Genomic DNA, 19,499 nt, shown 5'->3' on the forward strand with positions numbered 1-19,499 from the left:
GTACAGTGGAGATTTACCAGGATTTTGCACTGGAGAGCCTACAGAAGAGATTTACCAGGATGTTGCACTAGGGGGTATGCTGAGGAGATTTACCAGAATGTTGCAGCTGAGAGGATGCAGAAGAATTTTACCAGGATGTTGCAATGCAGATGGTACGGAAGAGATTTACCAGGATGTTGCACTGGTGAGAGGACAGAGGATATTTACCACGTTGTTGTACTAGAGAGGAAACAGAGGAGATTTACCAGGATTTTACATTGAAGAGGGCATAGAGGAGAATTACCAGGATGTTGCACTGGAGGTGGTACAGAGGGGAGTTATTAGGATATTGCACTAGAGAATGTGCAGAGGAGATTTACCAGGATGTTGCACTGCAGAGGGGTGCAGAGGAGATTTACCAGGATGTTGCAATGCAGAGTGTACAGAAGAGATTTACCAGGATGTTGCAATGGATACAATAAAAAGGGGATTTACAGGATGTTACACTAGAGACAGTACAGAGGTAATTTACCAGGATGTTGCACAAGCAGTGGGTGCAGAGGAGATTTACCTGGAATTTGCACTGGTGAGAGGACAGAGGATATTTATCACGTTGTTGCAATAGAGAGGAAACAGAGGAGATTTATCAGGATTTTACATTGAAAAGGGCATAGAGGAAAATTATCAGGATGTTGCACTGGAGATGGTACAGAGGAGATTTACCAGGATGTTGCTTTAGAGAGTGTACAGTGCGCTTTTACCAGGATGTTGTACTAGAAATTGTACAGAGGATATTTACCGGGATGTTGCACTGGTGAGGATAAAGAGGAGATTTAACAGGATATTGCAATAGTGGGGGTGCAGAGGAGATTTACCAGGATGATGCACTGCAGAGGATGCAGAGGAGATATAGCAGGCTGTTGCACTGCAGAGTGTGCAGAGGAAATTTACCAGAATTTTGCACAGGAGAAGGTACAGAAGAGATTTACCAACATGTTGCACAGCAGGGAATCGAATGGAGGTTTACCAGGATGTTGCACTAAAGAGGGTGGAGAGGAGATTTACAAGGATGTTGCAGCAGAGAAGGTGTAGAGAGATTTACCAGGATGTTGCACTGCAGAGTGTATATAGGAGATTTACCATGATGATGCACTGGAGACAGTACAGAGGAGATTTACAAGGATGTTACACTGGAGATGGTACAGAGGAAATTTACCAGGATGTTGCACTGGATAGGGAACAGAGGAGATTAACCAGGATGTTGCCTTGTAGAAGGTAACGAAGAGAATTACCAGCATGTTGCACTGGCGTGGCTACAGAGTAGATTTGGCAGATTGATGCACTGGGGAGGTTATAGAGGAGATTTACCAGTATTTGCACAGGAGAGGTTACGGAGGAGATTGACTAGAATGTGTCTTTGGAGAAGGTACAGAAGTGATTTACCAGCATGTTGCACTGCAGAGTGTACAGAGGAGATTTACCAAGATGTTGCACAGGATAGGGTGGAGATGAAATTTACGAGTGTATTGCACTGGAGAGTGTTGCAGAGGAGATTTAGCAGGATGTTGCACTGCAGAGGATACAGAGGAGATTTTCCAGGATGATGCACTAGAGATAATACAAAGGATATTTACCAGGATGTAACATTGGAGATGGTACAGAGGACATTTACCAGGATGTTGCACTGGAGTCGGTACAGAGGAGATTTACCAGGTTGTTGCACTTAGAAACGTTGCAGAGTTGATGTACCAGGATGTTGCAATACAGTGGGTATCGAGGAGAATTACTAGGATGCTGTACCGGAGAGGTTACAGAGGAGATTTACCAGAATGTTGCAGCAGAGAGTTGCAGGGGAGATTTACCAGCATGTTGCAGTGTAGATCGTACAGAGGGGATTTTCCAGGATGTTGCACTAGAGAGGATACAAAGGAGATTTACCAGGATGTTACATTTGAGAGCGTGCAGACGAGATTTAAAAGGAAGTTGCAGTGGCGATAGTACAAAGGAGATTAAACAGGTTGTTGCACTAGAGAGCTAACAGAAGAGATTTATAAGGAGGTTGCATTGGACATGGTACAGAGGAGATGTACAATGAGGTTGCATTGGAGTGGGTACAGAGAAGATTTACCATGATGTTGCACTAGGGAGGGTACAGAGGAAATTTACCAGTAATTTGCACTGGATAGGGTACAGACAAGTTTTACAAGGATGTTGCAAGAGAGATCACAAAGGAGATTTACCAGGATTTTGCACTGGAGTTGGTACAGAGGAGATTTTCCAGGATTATGCACTAGAGAGGATACAAAGGAGATTTACCAAGATTTTAAATTGGAGAGGGTGCAGACGACATTTAACAGGAAATCGCACTGGCGATGGTACAGAGGAGATTTAACAGGTTGTTGCACTAGAGAGCTAATAGAGGAAATTTACAAGGAGGTTGCATTGGAGAGAGTACAGCGGAGGTTTACAAGGAGGTTCCATTCGAGAGGGTATAAAGGGGATTCATCATGATGTGGCACTAGGGATGGTACAGATGAGATTTACCAGGATGTTGCACATGAGTGGGTACAGAGGAGATTTACCAGGATGTTGCATTAGAGAGGATACAAAGGAGATTTACCAGGATGTTGCACTGCAGATGGTGCAGAGGAAATATATCGGGTTGTTGCACTGGGGGGGTAACAGAGGAGATATAACAGGATGTTGCACTGCAGAGGTACAGAGGAGATTTACTAGGATGTTGCAAAAGAGAGAGCACAGAAGAGATTTACCTGAATGTTGCACTGCAGAAGATACAGAGGAGATTTACCAGGATTTTGCACTAGAGAGTGTACAGAGGAGATTTAATATGATGCTGCACTGCAGAGGATACAGAGGAGATTTACGAGGATGTTGCACTGGAGACGGTACAGATGTGTTTTAAAAGGATTTTACATATGCGATGATACAGTGGAGGTTTACCTGGATGTTACACGGGAGAGGTTGCAGAGGATATTTACCAGAATGTTGCACTGGCGAGTGTAGAGAGGAGATTTTACAGGAAGTTGCACTGGCGAGGGTACAGAGATGATTTGCCAGTATTTTGCACTGCAGAGGGAACCGAGGAGAGTTACCTGGATGATGCACTGGTGAGGGTGCAGAGGAGATTTACCTGGATGTTGCACTGCAGAGGGTACAGAGGAGATTTACCAGAATGTTGCTATAGAGTGGGTACAGAGGAGATTTACCACGATGTTGCACTGGAGAGGCTACAGAAGAGATTTACCAGGATGTTGCACTAGGGAGTATGCAGAGGAGATTTACCAGAATGTTGAAGCTGAGAGGGTGCAGAAAAGTTTTACCAGGATGTGGCAATGCAGAGGTTACGGAAGAGATTTACCAGGATGTTGCACTGGTGTGTGGACAGAGGATATTTACCACGTTCTTGTACTAGAGAGGAAACAGAGGAGATTTACCAGGATTTTACATTGCAGAGGGCATAGAGGAGAATTACCAGGATGTTGCACTGGAGATGGTACAGAGGAGATTTATCAGAGTATTGCACTAGAGAATGTGCAGAGGAGAATTACCAGGATGTTGTACTGCAGAGGCGAGCCGAGGAGATTTAGCAGGATGTTGCAATGCAGATTGTACGGAAGAGATTTACCAGGATGTTGCAATGGATACAATAAAGAGGGGATTTACAGGATGTTACATTAGAGACAGTACAAAGGTAATTTACCAGGATGTTGCACAAGCAGTGGGTGCAGAGGAGATTTACCTGGATTTTGCACTGGTGAGAGGACAGAGGACATTTATCACGTTGTTGCAATAGAGAGGAAACAGAGGACATTTACCAGGATTTTACATTGAAGAGGGCATAGAGGAGAATCATCAGGATGTTGCACTGGAGATGGTACAGAGGAGATATACCAGGATATTGCTTTAGAAAGTGTACAGTGCGCATTTACCAGGATGTTGTATTAGAAATTGTACAGAGGAGATTTACCAGCATGTTGCACTGGTGAGGATAAAGAGGAGATTTAACAGGATATTGCAATAGTGAGGGTGCAGAGGAGATTTAGCAGGATGATGCACTGCAGAGGATGCAGAGGAGATATACCAGGCTGTTGCACTGGTGAGGGTACAGAGGAGATCTAACAGGATGTTGTACTGCAGAGGTTGCAGAGGAAATTTACCAGGAATTTGCACAGGAGAAGATACAGAAGAGATTTACCAACATGTTGCACAGCAGGGAAGCAAAGGATGTTTACGAGGATGTTGCATTAAATAGGGTAGAGAGGAGATTTACAAGGATGTTGCAGCAGAGAAGGTGTAGAGGAGATTTACCAGGATGTTGCACTGCAGAGTGTATATAGGAGATTTACCATGATAATGCACTGGAGACAGTACAGAGGAGGTTTACCAGGATGTTACACTGGTGATGGTACAGAGTAAATTTAACAAGGATGTTGCACTGGATAGGGAACAGAGGGGATTAACCAGGATGTTGCCTTGTAGAAGGTAACGAAGAGAATTACCAGCATGTTGCACTGGCGTGGCTACAGAGTAGATTTGGCAGATTGTTGCACTGGGGAGGTTATAGAGGAGATTTACCAGTATGTTGCACAGGAGAGGTTACGGAGGAGATTGCCAAGAATATGTCTTTGGAGAAGGTACAAAAGTGATTTACCAGCATGTTGCGCTGCAGAGTGTACAGAGGAGATTTACCAAGATGTTGCACAGGAGAGGGTGGAGACGCAATTTACGAAGATATTGCACTGGAGAGTGTTGCAGAGGAGATTTAGCAGGATGTTTCACTGCAGTGGATACGGAAGAGATTTTCCAGGATGATGCACTAGAGATAATACAATGGATACTTACCAGGATGTTACATTGGAGATGGTACAGAGGAGATTTACCAGGACGTTGCACTGGATTCGGTACAGAGGAGATTTACCAGGTTGTTGCACTTAGAAACGTTGCAGAGTTGATGTTTCAGGATGTTGCAATACAGTGTGTATCGAGGAGATTTACTAGGATGCTGCACCGGAGAGGTTACAGAGGAGATTTACCAGAATGTTGCAGCAGAGAGGTGCAGAGGAGATTTACCAGCATGTTGCAGTGTAGATGGTACAGAGGAGATTTTCCAGGATGTTGCACTAGAGAGGATACAAAGGAGATTTACCAGGATGTTACATTTGAGAGGGTGCAGACGAGATTTAACAGGAAGTTGCAGTGGCGATAGTACAACGGAGATTTAACAGGTTGTTGCACTAGAGAGCTAACAGAAGAGATGTATAAGGAGGTTGCATTGGACATGGTACAGAGGAGATTTACAATGAGCTTGCATTGGAGTGGGTACAGAGGAGATTTACCATGATGTTGCACTAGGGAGGGTACAGAGGAGATTAACCTGTAATTTGCACTGGATAGGGTACAGACGAGTTTTACAAGGATGTTGCAAGAGATGTTACAAAGGAGATTTACCGGGATGTTGCACTGGAGTCGGTACAGAGGAGATTTTCCAGTATTATGCACTAGAGAGGATACAAAGGAGATTTACCAAGCTTTTACATTGGAGTGGGTGCAGACGACATTTAACAGGAATTTGCACTGGCGATGGTACAGAGGAGATTTAACAGGTTGTTGCACTAGAGTGTTATTGAGGAAATTTACAAGGAGGTTGCATTGGAGAGGGTACAGAGGAGGTTTACAAGGAGGTTGCATTGGAGAGGGTATAAAGGAGATTCATCATGATGTTGCACTAGGGATGGTACAAATGAGATTTACCATGATGTTGCACATGAGTGGGTACAGTGGAGATTTACCAGGATGTTGCATTAGAGAGGATACAAAGGAGATTTACCAGGATGTTGCACTGCAGATGGTGCAGAGGAGATATATCGGGCTGTTGCACTGGAGGGGTAACAGAGGAGATATAACAGGATGTTGCACTGCAGAGGTACAGAGGAGATTTACTAGGATGTTGCAAAAGAGAGAGCACAGAAGAGATTTACCAGTATGTTGCACTGCAGAGGATACAGAGGAGATTTACCAGGATTTTGCACTAGAGAGTGTACAGAGGAGATTTAATAGGATGCTGCACTGCAGAGGATACAGAGGAGATTTACGAGGATGTTGCACTGGAGACGGTACAGATGAGTTTTAAAAGGATTTTACGATGGCGACAATAGAGAGGAGGTTTACCTGGTAGTTACACGGGAGAAGTTGCAGAGGATAATTACCAGAATGTTGCACTGGCGAGGGTGCAGAGGAGATTTACCAGGATGTTGCACCGCAGACGGTACAGAGGAGATTTACCAGAATGTTGCAATAGAGTGGGTACAGAGGAGATTTACCACGATGTTGAACTGGAGAGGCTACAGAAGAGATTTACCAGGATGCTGCATTGGGAGTATGCAGAGGAGATTTACCAGAATGTTGCAGCTGAGAGGGTGCAGAAGAGTTTTACCAGGATGTGGCAATGCAGAGGGTACGGAAGAGATTTATCAGGATGTTGCACTGGTGAGAGGACAGAGGATATTTACCACATTGTTGTACTAGAGAGGAAACAGAGGAGATTTACCAGGATTTTAAATTGAAGAGGGCTAGAATAGAATTACCAGGATGTTGCACTGGAGATGGTACAGAGGAGATTTATCAGGATATTGCACTAGAGAATGTGCAGAGGAGATTTACCAGCATGTTGCACTGCAGAGGGGTGCAGTGGAGATTTACCAGGATGTTGCAATGCAGAGTATACGGAAGAGATTTACCAAGATGTTGCAATGGATACAATAAAGAGTGGATTTACAGGATGTTACACTAGAGACAGTACAGAGGCAATTTACCAGGATGTTGCAAAAGCAGTGGGTGCAGAGGAGCTTTTCCAGGATTTTGCACTTGTGAGAGGACAGAGGATATTTATCACGTTGTTGCACTAGAGAGGAAACAGAGGAGATTTACCAGGATTTTACATTGAAGAGGGCATATAGGAGAATTATCAGGATGTTGCACTGGAGATGGTACAAGGAGTTTTACCAGGATGTTGCTTTAGAGAGTGTACAGTCCGCATTTACCAGGATGTTGTACTAGAAATTATACAGAGGAGATTTACCAGGATGTTGCACTGGTGAGGATAAAGAGGAGATTTAACAGGATATTGCAATAGTGGGAGGGCAGAGGAGATTTACCAGGATGATGCACTGCAGAGGATGCAGAGGAGATATACCAAGCTGTTGCACTGGAGTGGGTACAGAGGAGATCTAACAGGATGTTGCACTGCAGAGGTTGCAGAGGAAATTTACCAGGATTTTGCACAGGAGAAGGAACAGAAGAGATTTACCAACATGTTGCATTGGTGAGGGTACAGAAGATATTTACCATGATGTTGCACTAGAGAGGATAGAGAGGAGATTTACCAGGATATTACATTGAAGAGTGCAGAGCGCAGATTTACCAGGATGTTGCAATATAGATGTTACAGAGGACATTTACCAGGATATTGCACTTAGAGAGGTTGCAGAGTTGACTTACCAGGATGTAGCACTGCAGAGGGTGCAGAGGAGATTTATTAGGATGTTGAAGTGCAGAGGGTACAGAGAAGATTTACAAGGTTGTTGCACTAGAGTGGGTACAGTGGAGATTTACCAGGGTGTTGCTTTGGAGACAGAACAGAGGAGATTTACCATGATGTTGCAGTGGAGTCGGTACAGAGGAGATTTTCCAGGATGTTGCACTAGGGAGTATACAAAGGAGATTTACCAGGATCTTACATTGGAGAGGGTGCAGACGAGATTTAACAGGAATTTAACTGGCGATGTTACAGAGAAGCTTTAAAAGGTTGTTGCACTAGAGAGCATATAGAGGACATTTACAAGGAGGTTGCATTGGAGAGGGTACAGAGGAGTTTTACAAGGAGGTTGCATTGGAGAGGATAAAGAGGAGATTTACCATGATGTTGCACTAGGGAGGGTACAGATGAGATTTAGCAGGATGTTGCACATGAGTGGGTACAGAGGAGATTTATCAGGATGTTGCACTATAGAGGATACAAAGGAGATTTACCAGGATGTTGCAATTCAGATGGTGCAGAGGAGATATATCTGGCTGTTACACTGGAGGGGTAACAGAGGAGATTTTTCAGGATGTTGAACTGCATAGGTACAGAGGAGATTTACCAGGTTGTTGCACTTAGAAACGTTGCAGAGTTGATGTACCAGGATGTTGCAATACAGTGTTTATCGAGGAGATTTACTAGGATGCTACACCGGAGAGGTTACAGAGGAGATTTACCAGAATGTTGCAGCAGAGAGGTGCAGAGGAGATTTACCAGCATGTTGCAGTGTAGATGGTACAGAGGAGATTTTCCAGGATGTTGCACGAGAGAGGATACAAAGGAGATTTACCAGGATGTTACATTTGAGAGGGTACAGACGAGATTTAACAGGAAGTTGCAGTGGCGATAGTACAGAGGAGATTTAACAGGTTGTTGCACTAGAGAGCTAACAGAAGAGATGTATAAGGAGGTTGCATTGGACATGGTACAGAGGAGATTTACAATGAGGTTGCATTGGTGTGGTACAGAGGAGATTTACCATGATGTTGCACTAGGGAGGGTACAGAGGAGATTTACCAGTAATTTGCACTGGATAGGGTACAGACGAGTTTTACAAGGATGTTGCAAGAGAGATTACAAAGGATATTTACCAGGATGTTGCACTGGAGTCGGTACAGAGGAGATTTTCCAGGATTATGCACTAGAGAGGATACAAAGGAGATTTACCAAGATTTTACATTTGAGAGGGTGCAGACGACATTTAACAGGAATTTGCACTGGCGATGGTACAGAGGAGATTTAACAGGTTGTTGCACTAGAGAGTTATTGAGGAAATTTACAAGAAGGTTGCATTGGAGAGGGTACAGAGGAGGTTTACAAGGAGGTTGCATTGGAGAGGGTATAAAGGAGATTCATCATGATGTTGCACTAGGGATGGTACAGATGAGATTTACCAGGATGTTGCACATGAGTGGGTACAGTGGAGATTTACCTGGATGTTGCATTAGAGAGGATACAAAGGAGATTTACCAGGATGTTGCACTGCAGATGGTGCAGAGGAGATTTACTAGGATGTTGCAAAAGAGAGAGCACAGAAGAGATTTACCAGAATGTTGCACTGCAGAGAATACAGAGGAGATTTACCAGGATTTTGCACTAGAGAGTGTACAGAGGAGATTTAATAGGATGCTGCACTGCAGAGGATACAGAGGAGATTTACGAGGATGTTGCACTGGAGACGGTACAGATGAGTTTTAAAAGGATTTTCCGATGGCGACGATACAGAGGAGGTTTACCTGGTAGTTACACGGGAGAAGTTGCAGAGGATATTTACCAGAATGTTGCACTGGCGAGGGTAGAGAGGAGATTTAACAGGAAGTTGCACTGGCGATGGTACAGAGATGATTTTCCAGTATGTTGCACTGCAGAGAGAACCGAGGAGAGTTACCTGGATGATGCACTGGTGAGGGTGCAGAGGAGATTTACCAGGATGTTGCACTGCAGAGGGTACAGAGGAGATTTACCAGAATGTTGCAATAGAGTGGGTACAGAGGAGATTTACCACAATGTTGCACTGGAGAGGCACAGAAGCGATTTACCAGGATGTTGCACTAGGGAGTATGCAGAGGAGATTTACCAGAATGTTGCAGCTGAGAGGGTGCAGAAGAGTTTTACCAGGATGTGGCAATGCAGAGGGTACGGAAGAGATTTACCAGGATGTTGCACTGGCGGGAGGACGGAGGATATTTACCACATTGTTGTACTAGAGAGGAAAGAGAAAAGATTTACCAGGATTTTGCATTGAAGAGGGCATAGCGTACAACTACCAGGATGTTGCACTGGAGATGGTACAAGAGGAGATTTATCACGACATTGCACTAGAGAATGTGCGGAGGAGATTTACCAGGATGTTGCACTGCAGAGGGGTGCAGACGAGATTTACCAGGATGTTGCAATGCAGAGTGTACGGAAGAGATTTACCAGGATGTTGCAATGGATACAATAAAGAGGGGATTTACATGATGTTACACTAGAGACAGTACAGAGGTAAATTACCAGGATGTTGCACAAGCAGTGGGTGCAGAGGAGATTTTCCTGGATTTTGCACTGGTGAGAGGACAGAGGATATTTATCACGTTGTTGCACTAGAGAGGAAACAGAGGAGATTTACCAGGATTTTACATTGACGAGGGCATATAGGAGAATTATCAGGATGTACATTGGAGAGGGTGCAGACGAGATTTAACAGGAATTTGCACTGGCGATGGTACAGAGAAGCTTTAAAAGGTTGTTGCACTAGAGAGCTTATAGAGGAGATTTACCAGGATTTTGCACCAGAGAGGGTACAGAGGAGATTTAACAGGATGTTGCACTGCAGAAGGTATAGAGAAGATTTACGAGGATGTTGCACTGAAGATGGTACAGAGGAGTTTTTAAAGGATTTTACATTGGCGACCATACAGAGGATATTTACCTGGATGTTGCACGGTAGAGGTTGCAGAGGATATTTACCAGAATGTTGCACTGGCGAGGGTAGAGAGGAGATTTAACAGGAAGTTGCACTGGCGATGGAACAGAGATGACTTACCAGTATGTTGCATTGCAGAGGCAACAGAGGAGATTTACATGGATGTTGCACTGGCGCGGGTGCAGAGGAGATTTACCAGGATGTTGCAATGCAGAGGGTACAGAGGAGATTTGCTAAAATGTTGCAATAGTGTGGGTACAGAGGAGATTTACCACGATGTTGCACTAGAGAGTGTGCAAAGGAGATTTACCAGAATGTTGCCCTAGAGAGGGTGCAGAAGAGATTTACCAGGATGTTGCACTGCAGAGGGTACGGAAGAGATTTACGTGGATGTTGCACTGGATACAGTAAAGACGAGATTCACAGGATGTTACACTAGAGACAATACAGTGGTAATTTACCAGGATGTTGCACTGCAGTGGGTGCAGAGGATATTTACCTGGATTTTGCACTGGTGAGAGTACAGAGGATATTTATCACGTTGTTGCACTAGAGAGGAAACAGTGGATATTTTCCAGGATTTTACATTGAAGTGGGCATAGAGGAGAATTACCAGGATAGTGCACTGGAGATGGAACAGAGGAGATTTATTAGGATATTGCACTAGAGACTGTGCAGAGGAGAATTACCAGGATGTTGCACTCCAGACGGGGGCAGAGGATATTTACCAGGATGTTGAAGTGCAGAGGGTAGAGAAGAGATTTACTAGGTTGTTGCACTAGAAAGGGTACAGTAGAGATTTACCAGGATGTTGCACAGAAGACGGAACAGTGGAGATTTACCAGGTTGTTGCATTGGAGAGTGTACAGATAAGATTTACAAGGATGTTGCAATACAATGAGTACCGAGGAGATTTAATAGGATGTGGCACCGGAGAGTGTGAATAGGAGATTTACCAGGATGTTGCACTGCAGACAGAGGAGATTTACCAGAATGTTGCAATAGTGTGGGTACAGAGGAGATTTACCACGATGTTGCACTAGAGAGTGTGCAGAGGAGATTTACCAGAATGTTGCAGCAGAGAGGGTGCAGAAGAGATTTAACAGCATGTTGCACTGCAGAGGGTACGGAAGAGATTTACCTGGATGTTGCACTGGATACACTAAAGAGGAGATTCACAGGATGTTACACTAGAGACAGTACAGAAGTAATGTACCAGGATGTTGCACTGCAGTGGGTGCAGAGGATATTTACCTGGATTTTGCACTGGTGAGCGTACAGAGGATATTTACCACGTTGTTGCACTAGAGAGGAAACAGAGGAGATTTACCAGGATTTTACATTGAAGAGTGCATAGATGAGAATTACCAGGATAGTGCACTGGAGATGGAACAGAGGAGATTTATTGGGATATTGCAGTAGAGAATGTGCAGAGAAGATTTACCAGGATGTTGCACTGCAGAGATGTGCAGAGGAGATTTACCAGGATGTTGAAGTGCAGAGGCTACAACAGAGAATTATATGGTTGTTGCAGTACAATTGGTACTGAGGAGATTTAATAGGATGTTGAACCGGAGAGGGTACAGAGGAGATTTACCAGGATGTTGCAGCAGAGAGGTGCAGAGGTGATGTACCAGGATGTTGCACTGCAGAGGATACAGAGGAGTTTTTCCAGGATGTTGCACTAGAGAGAATACAAAGGAGATTTACCAGCATGTTACATTGGAGAGGGTGCAGAAGAGATTTACCAGGATCTTGCACTGGAGTCTGTACAGCGGAGATTTACCAGGATGTTGCATTGGAGAGGGAACAGGGGATATTTACCAGCATGTTGCAATACAGTGGGTACCGAGGAGATTTACTAGGATGTTGCACCGGAGAAGTAACAGAGGAGATTTACCAGGATGTTGCAGCAGAGAGGTGCAGAGGAGATTTACAAGCAAGTTGCAATGCAGAGGGTACAGAGGAGATTTTCCAGGATGTTGCACTAGAAATGTTACAAAGGAGATTTACCAGAATGTTGCAGCAGAGAGGGTGCAGAAGAGATTTAACAGCATGTTGCGCTGCAGAGGGTACGGAAGAGATTTACCTGGATGTTGCACTGGATACAGTAAAGATGAGATTCACAGGATGTTACACTAGAGACAGTACAGAGGTAATTTACCAGGATGTTGCACTGCAGTGGGTGCAGAGGTAATTTACCTGGATTTTGCACTGGTGAGAGTACAGAGGATATTTATCACGTTGTTGCACAAGAGAGGAAACAGAGGAGATTTACCAGGATTTTACATTGAAGAGTGCATAGATGAGAATTACCAGGATAGTGCACTGGAGATGGAACAGAGGAGATTTATTAGGATATTGCAGTAGAGAATGTGCAGAGGAGATTTACCAGGATGTTGCACTGCAGAGAGGTGCAGAGGAGAATTACCAGAATGTTGAAGTGCAGAGGGTACAGAAGAGATTTACAAGGTTGTTGCACTAGAAAGGATACAGTAGAGATTTACCAGGATGTTGCACAGAAGACGGAACAGTATGAGATTTACCAGGTTGTTGCATTGGAGAGGGTACAGATAAGATTTACAAGGATGTTACAATACAATGGGTACCGAGGAGATTTATTAGGATGTTGAACTGGAGAGGGTACAGAGGAGATTTACCAGGATGTTGCAGCAGAGAGGTGCAGAGGTGATGTACCAGGATGTTGCACTGCATAGGATACAGAGGAGTTTTTCCAGGATGTTGCACTAAGAGAGAATACAAAGGAGATTTACCAGCATGTTACTTTGGAGAGGGTGCAGAGGAAATTTACCACGATCTTGCACTGGATTCTGTACAGCGGAGATTTACCAGGATGTTGCATTGGAGAGGGAACAGGGGATATTTACCAGCATGTTGCAATTCAGTGGGTACCGAGGAGATTTACTAGGATGTTGCACCGGAGACTTTACAGAGGAGATTTACCAGGGATTTGCAGCAGAGATGTGCAGAGGAGATTTACCAGCAAGTTGCAATGCAGAGGGTACAGAGGAGATTTTCCAGGATGTTGCACTAGAAAGGATACAAAGGAGATTTACCAGGATGTTACATTTGAGAGGATGCAGACGAGATTTAACAGGAAATTGCACTGGCGATGGCACAGAGGAGATTTAAACGGTTGTTGCAATAGAGAGCTAACAGAGGAGATTTGCAAGTAGGTTGAATTGGACATGGTACAGTGTAGATTTAAAATGATGTTGCATTGGAGTGGGTGCAGAGGAGATTTACCATGATGTTGCAATATGGAATGCACAGATGAGATTTACCAGGAATTTGCACTGGAGAGGGTACAGAGGAGATTTACAAGGATGTTGCAAGAGAGGTTACAAAGGAGATTTACCAGGATGTTGCATTGGAGAGGGTACAGATGAGATTCACCTTGATGCTGCACTAGAGAGGTGACAGAGGAGACTTACGAGGATGTTGCAGTGCAGAGGGTGCAGAGGAGATTAATCAGGCTGTTGGATTGGAGGGGTAATGAGTGGAGTTATAACAGGATTTTGTACTGCAGAGGGTGCAGAGGAGATTTACCAGTATGTGGCAATAGAGAGGGTACAGAAGATATTTGCCAGCATTTTGCACTGCAGAGGGTATAGAGGAGATTTACAAGGATGTACTGCTAGAGAGGATTGAGAGGAGATTTATCATGATGTTGCACTAGGGAGGGTACAGATGAGATTTAGCAGGGTGTTGCACATGAGTGGGTACAGAGGAGATTTATCAGGGTGTTGCACTAGAGAGGATACAAAGGAGATTTACCAGGATGTTGCACTGCAGATGGTGCAGAGGAGATTTATCTGGCTGTTACACTGGAGAGGTAACAGAGGAGATTTAACAGGATGTTGAACTGCATAGGTTCAGAGGAGATTTACGAGGATGGTGCAAAAGAGAGAGACCATAAGAGAATTACCAGCATGTTGCACTGCAGAGGGTACAGAGGAGATTTAGCAGGATTTTGCACTACAGAGTGTACAGAGGAGATTTGCCAGGATGTTGCACTGGAGAGGGTAGAGAGGAGAGTTACAAAGATGTTGTACTAGAGAGGGTACTGAAAGAGATTTACCAGGATGTTGCACTGGAGACGGTACAGAGGAGATTTACCAGGATGTTGCACTGCAGAGCGTACAGAGGAGATTTACCAGGATTTTGCACAAGAGAGGGTACAGAGGAGATTTAACAGGATGTTGCACTGCAGAAGGTACAGAGAAGATTTACGAGGATGTTGCACGGGAGAGGTTGCAGAGGATATTTACCAGAATGTTGCACTGGCGAGGGTAGAGAGGAGATTTAACAGGAAGTTGCACTGGCGATGGAACAGAGATGACTTACCAGTATGTTGCATTGCAGAGGCAACAGAGGAGATTTACATGGATGTTGCACTGGTGCGGGTGCAGAGGAGATTTACCAGGATGTTGCACTGCAGAGAGTACAGAGGAGATTTGCTAAAATGTTGCAATAGTGTGGGTACAGAGGAGATTTACCACGATGTTGCACTGGAGAGTGTGCAAAGGAGATTTACCAGAATGTTGCCCCAGAGAGGGTGCAGAAGAGATTTACCAGGATGTTGCACTGCAGAGGGTACGGAAGAGATTTACCTGGATGTTGCACTGGATACAGTAAAGAGGAGATTCACAGGATGTTACACTAGAGACAGTACAGTGGTAATTTACCAGGATGTTGCACTGCAGAGGGTGCAGAGGTTATATACCTGGACTTTGCACTGGTGAGAGTACAGAGGATATTTATCACGTTGTTGCACTAGAGAGGAAACAGTGGATATTTTCCAGGATTTTACATTGAAGTGGGCATAGAGGAGAATTACCAGGATAGTGCACTGGAGATGGAACAGAGGAGATTTATTAGGATATTGCACTAGAGACTGTGCAGAGGAGATTTAGCAAGATGTTGCACTGCAGACGGGGGCAGAGGATATTTACCAGGATGTTGAAGTGCAGAGGGTACAGAAGAGATTTACAAGGTTGTTGCACTAGAAAGCGTACAGTAGAGATTTACCAGGATGTTGCACTGCAGAGCGTACAGAGGAGATTTACCAGAATGTTGCAATAGTGTGGGTACAGAGGGGATTTACCACGATGTTGCATTGAGAGTATGCAGAGATTTACCAGAATGTTGCAGCAGAGAGGGTGCAGAAGAGATTTAACAGCATGTTGCACTGCAGAGTGTATGGAAGAGATTTACCTGGATGTTGCACTGGATACAGTAAAGAGGAGATTCACAGGATGTTACACTAGAGACAGTACAGAAGTAATGTACCAGGATGTTGCACTGCAGTGGGTGCAGAGGATATTTACCTGGATTTTGCACTGGTGAGCGTACAGAGGATATTTACCACGTTGTTGCACTAGAGAGGAAACAGAGGAGATTTACCAGGATTTTACATTGCAGAGTGCATAGATGAGAATTACCAGGATAGTGCACTGGAGATGGAACAGAGGAGATTTATTAGGATATTGCAGTAGAGAATGTGCAGAGGAGATTTACCAGGATGCTGCACTGCAGGGAGGTGCAGAGGAGATTTACCAGGATGTTGAAGTGCAGAGGCTACAGAGGAGATTTATATGGTTGTTGCACTAGAAAGGGTACAGCGGAGATTTACCAGGATGTTGAACAGAAGACGGAACAGAGGAGATTTACCAGGATGTTGCATTGGAGAGGTAGAGATAAGATTTACAAGGATGTTGCAATAAAATTGGTACCGAGGAGATTTAATAGGATGTTGAACCGGAGCGGGTACAGAGGAGATTTACCAGGATGTTGCAGCAGAGAGGTGCAGACGTGATGTACCAGGATGTTGCACTGCAGAGGATACAGAGGAGTTTTTCCAGGATGTTGCACTAGAGAGAATACAAAGGAGATTTACCAGCATGTTACATTGGAGAGGTAGCAGAGGAGATTTACCAGGATCTTGCACTGGAGTCTGTACAGCGGAGATTTACCAGGATGTTGCATTGGAGAGGGAACAGGGGATATTTACCAGCATGTTGCAATACAGTGGGTACCGAGGAGATTTACTAGGATGTTGCACCGGAGAAGTTACAGAGGAGATTTACCAGGATGTTGCAGCAGAGAGGTGCAGAGGAGATTTACCAGCAAGTTGCAATGCAGAGGGTACAGAGGAGATTTTCCAGGATGTTGCACTAGAAAGGATACATAGGAGATTTACCAGAATGTTGCAGCAGAGAAGGTGCAGAAGAGATTTAACAGCATGTTGCACTGCAGAGGGTACGGAAGAGATTTAACTGGATGTTGCACTGGATACAGTAAATAGGAGATTCACAGGATGTTACACTAGAGACAGTACAGAGGTAATTTACCAGGATGTTGTACTGCAGTGGGTGCAGAGGATACTTACCTGAATTTTGCACTGGTGAATGTACAGAGGATATTTACCACGTTGTTGCACTAGAGAGGAAACAGAGGAGATTTACCAGGATTGAAGAGTGCATAGATGAGAATTACCAGGATAGTGCACTGGAGATGGAACAGAGGAGATTTATTAGAATATTGCAGTAGAGAATGTGCAGAGGAGATTTACCAGGATGTTGCACTGCAGAGATATGCAGAGGAGAATTACCAGGATGTTGAAGTGCAGAGGGTACAGAAGAGATTTACAAGGTTGCTGCACTAGAAAGGATACAGTGGAGATTTACTAGGATGTTGCACAGAAGATGGAACAGAGGAGATTTACCAGGATGTTGCATTGGAGAGGTACAGATAAGATTTACAAGGATTTTGCAATACAATGGGTACCGAGGAGATTTATTAGGATGTTGAACTGGAGAGCGTACAGAGGAGATTTACCAGGATGTTGCAGCAGAGAGGTGCAGAGGTGATGTGCCAGGATGTTGCACTGCAGAGGATACAGAGGAGTTTTTCCAGGATGTTGCATTAGAGAGAATACAAAGGAGATTTACCAGCATGTTACATTGGAGAGGGTGCAGAGGAGATTTAACACGATTTTGCACTGGATTCTGTACAGCGGAGATTTACCAGGATGTTGCATTGGAGAGGGAACAGGGGATATTTACCAGCATGTTGCAATACAGTGGGTACCGAGGAGATTTACTAGGGTGTTGCACCGGAGCAGTTACAGAGGAGATTTACCAGGATGTTGCAGCAGAGAGGTGCAGAGGAGATTTACCAGCAAGTTGCAATGCAGAGGGTACAGAGGAGATTCTCCAGGATGTTGCACTAGAAAGGATACAAAGGAGATTTACCAGGATGTTACATTTGAGAGGATGCAGACGAGATTTAACAGGAAATTGCACTGGCGATGATACAGAGGAGATTTAAACGGTTGTTGCATTAGAGAGCTAACAGAGGAGATTTGCAAGGAGGTTGCATTGGTCATGGTACATTGTAGATTTAAAATGATGTTGCATTGGAGTGGGTGCAGAGGAGATTTACCATGATGTTGCAATATGGAATGTACAGAGGAGATTTACTAGAAATTTGCACTGGAGAGGGTACAGAGGAGATTTACAAGGATGTTGCAAGAGAGGTTACAAAGGCGATTTACCAGGATGTTGCATTGGAGAGGGTACAGATGAGATTCACCTTGATGCTGCACTAGAGAGGTGACAGAGGAGACTTACGAGGATGTTGCAGTGCAGAGGGTGCAGAGGAGATTAATCAGGCTGTTGCACTGGAGGGGTAATGAGAGGAGTTATAACAGGATTTTGTACTGCAGAGGGTGCAGAGGAGATTTACCAGTATGTGGCAATAGAGAGGGTACAGAAGATATTTGCCAGCATTTTGCACTGCAGCGGGTATAGAGGAGATTTACAAGGATGTACTGCTAGAGAGGGTAGAGAGGAGATTTACCAGGATGATACATTGGAGAGGGTGCAGATGAGATTTACCAGGATGTTACACTAGAGATGGTACAGAAGAGATTTACCACGATTTTGCACTAGAGAGGTACAGAGGAAATTTATCAGGATGTTGCACTCGAAAGGTTACAATGGAGATTTACCAGGATGTTGTACTGGAGAGGGTACAGAGGAGATTGACCAGGATGTTGCACTGGAGCGTGTACAAAGGTATTTTACCAGGATGTTACACTAGAGTGGGTACAAAGGAGATTTAACAGGATGTTGCACTGGAGAGGGTGCATAGTTATTTCAGCAGGATGTTGCACATGAGAGGGTACAGAGGAGATTTACCAAGATAACAAAATAAGAATATAAGAATATAAGAATTAGGAACAGATGTAGGCCATCTAGCCCGTCGACCCTGCTCTGCATCTCAAGAAAACCATGGCTGAACTGGCCATGGACTTAGCTCCACTTAACTGACCGCTCCTCGTAACCCACAATTCCCTTATTGGTTAAAAATCTATCTATCTCTGATTTGAATACATTCAATGAGCTAGCCTCAACTGCTTCCTTCGGTGGAGATGTCTACAGATTCATAAACTTCTGAGAGAAGAAATTCCTTCTTAACTCGGTTTTAAATTTTCTCCCCCGTATTTTGAGACTGTTCCCCCTAGTTCTAGTCTCTCTTACCAGTGGAAACAACCTCACTGTGTCTATCTTGTCTATTCCTTTCATTATTTTAAATGTTTCTATAAGATCATCCCTCATCCATTGTAACTCCAACGAGTAAAGACACAGTATACTCAAACTGAGATCATATGTTAACCCGCTCATCTCCGGAATCAGCCTCATGAATCAGGATGTTGCAATAGAGAGAATAAAGAGGAGATTTACCAGGATGTTGCACTCGAGAGGGTTTAGAAGAGATTTACCATGATGTTGCACTAGGGACGGTACAGAGGAGATTTACCAGGAATTTGCACTGGAGAGGTTACAGAGGAGATTTACCAGGATGTTGGAAGAGAGGTTACAAAGGAGATTTACCAGGATGTTGCATTGGAGAGGGTACAGATGAGATTCACCTAGACGTTGCACTAGAGAGGATATAGAGGAGATTTAAGAGGATGTTGCAATG

This window comes from Pristiophorus japonicus, chromosome Y, assembly GCF_044704955.1.
Source record: "Pristiophorus japonicus isolate sPriJap1 chromosome Y, sPriJap1.hap1, whole genome shotgun sequence".
Classification (NCBI taxonomy): Eukaryota; Metazoa; Chordata; class Chondrichthyes; family Pristiophoridae; genus Pristiophorus; species Pristiophorus japonicus.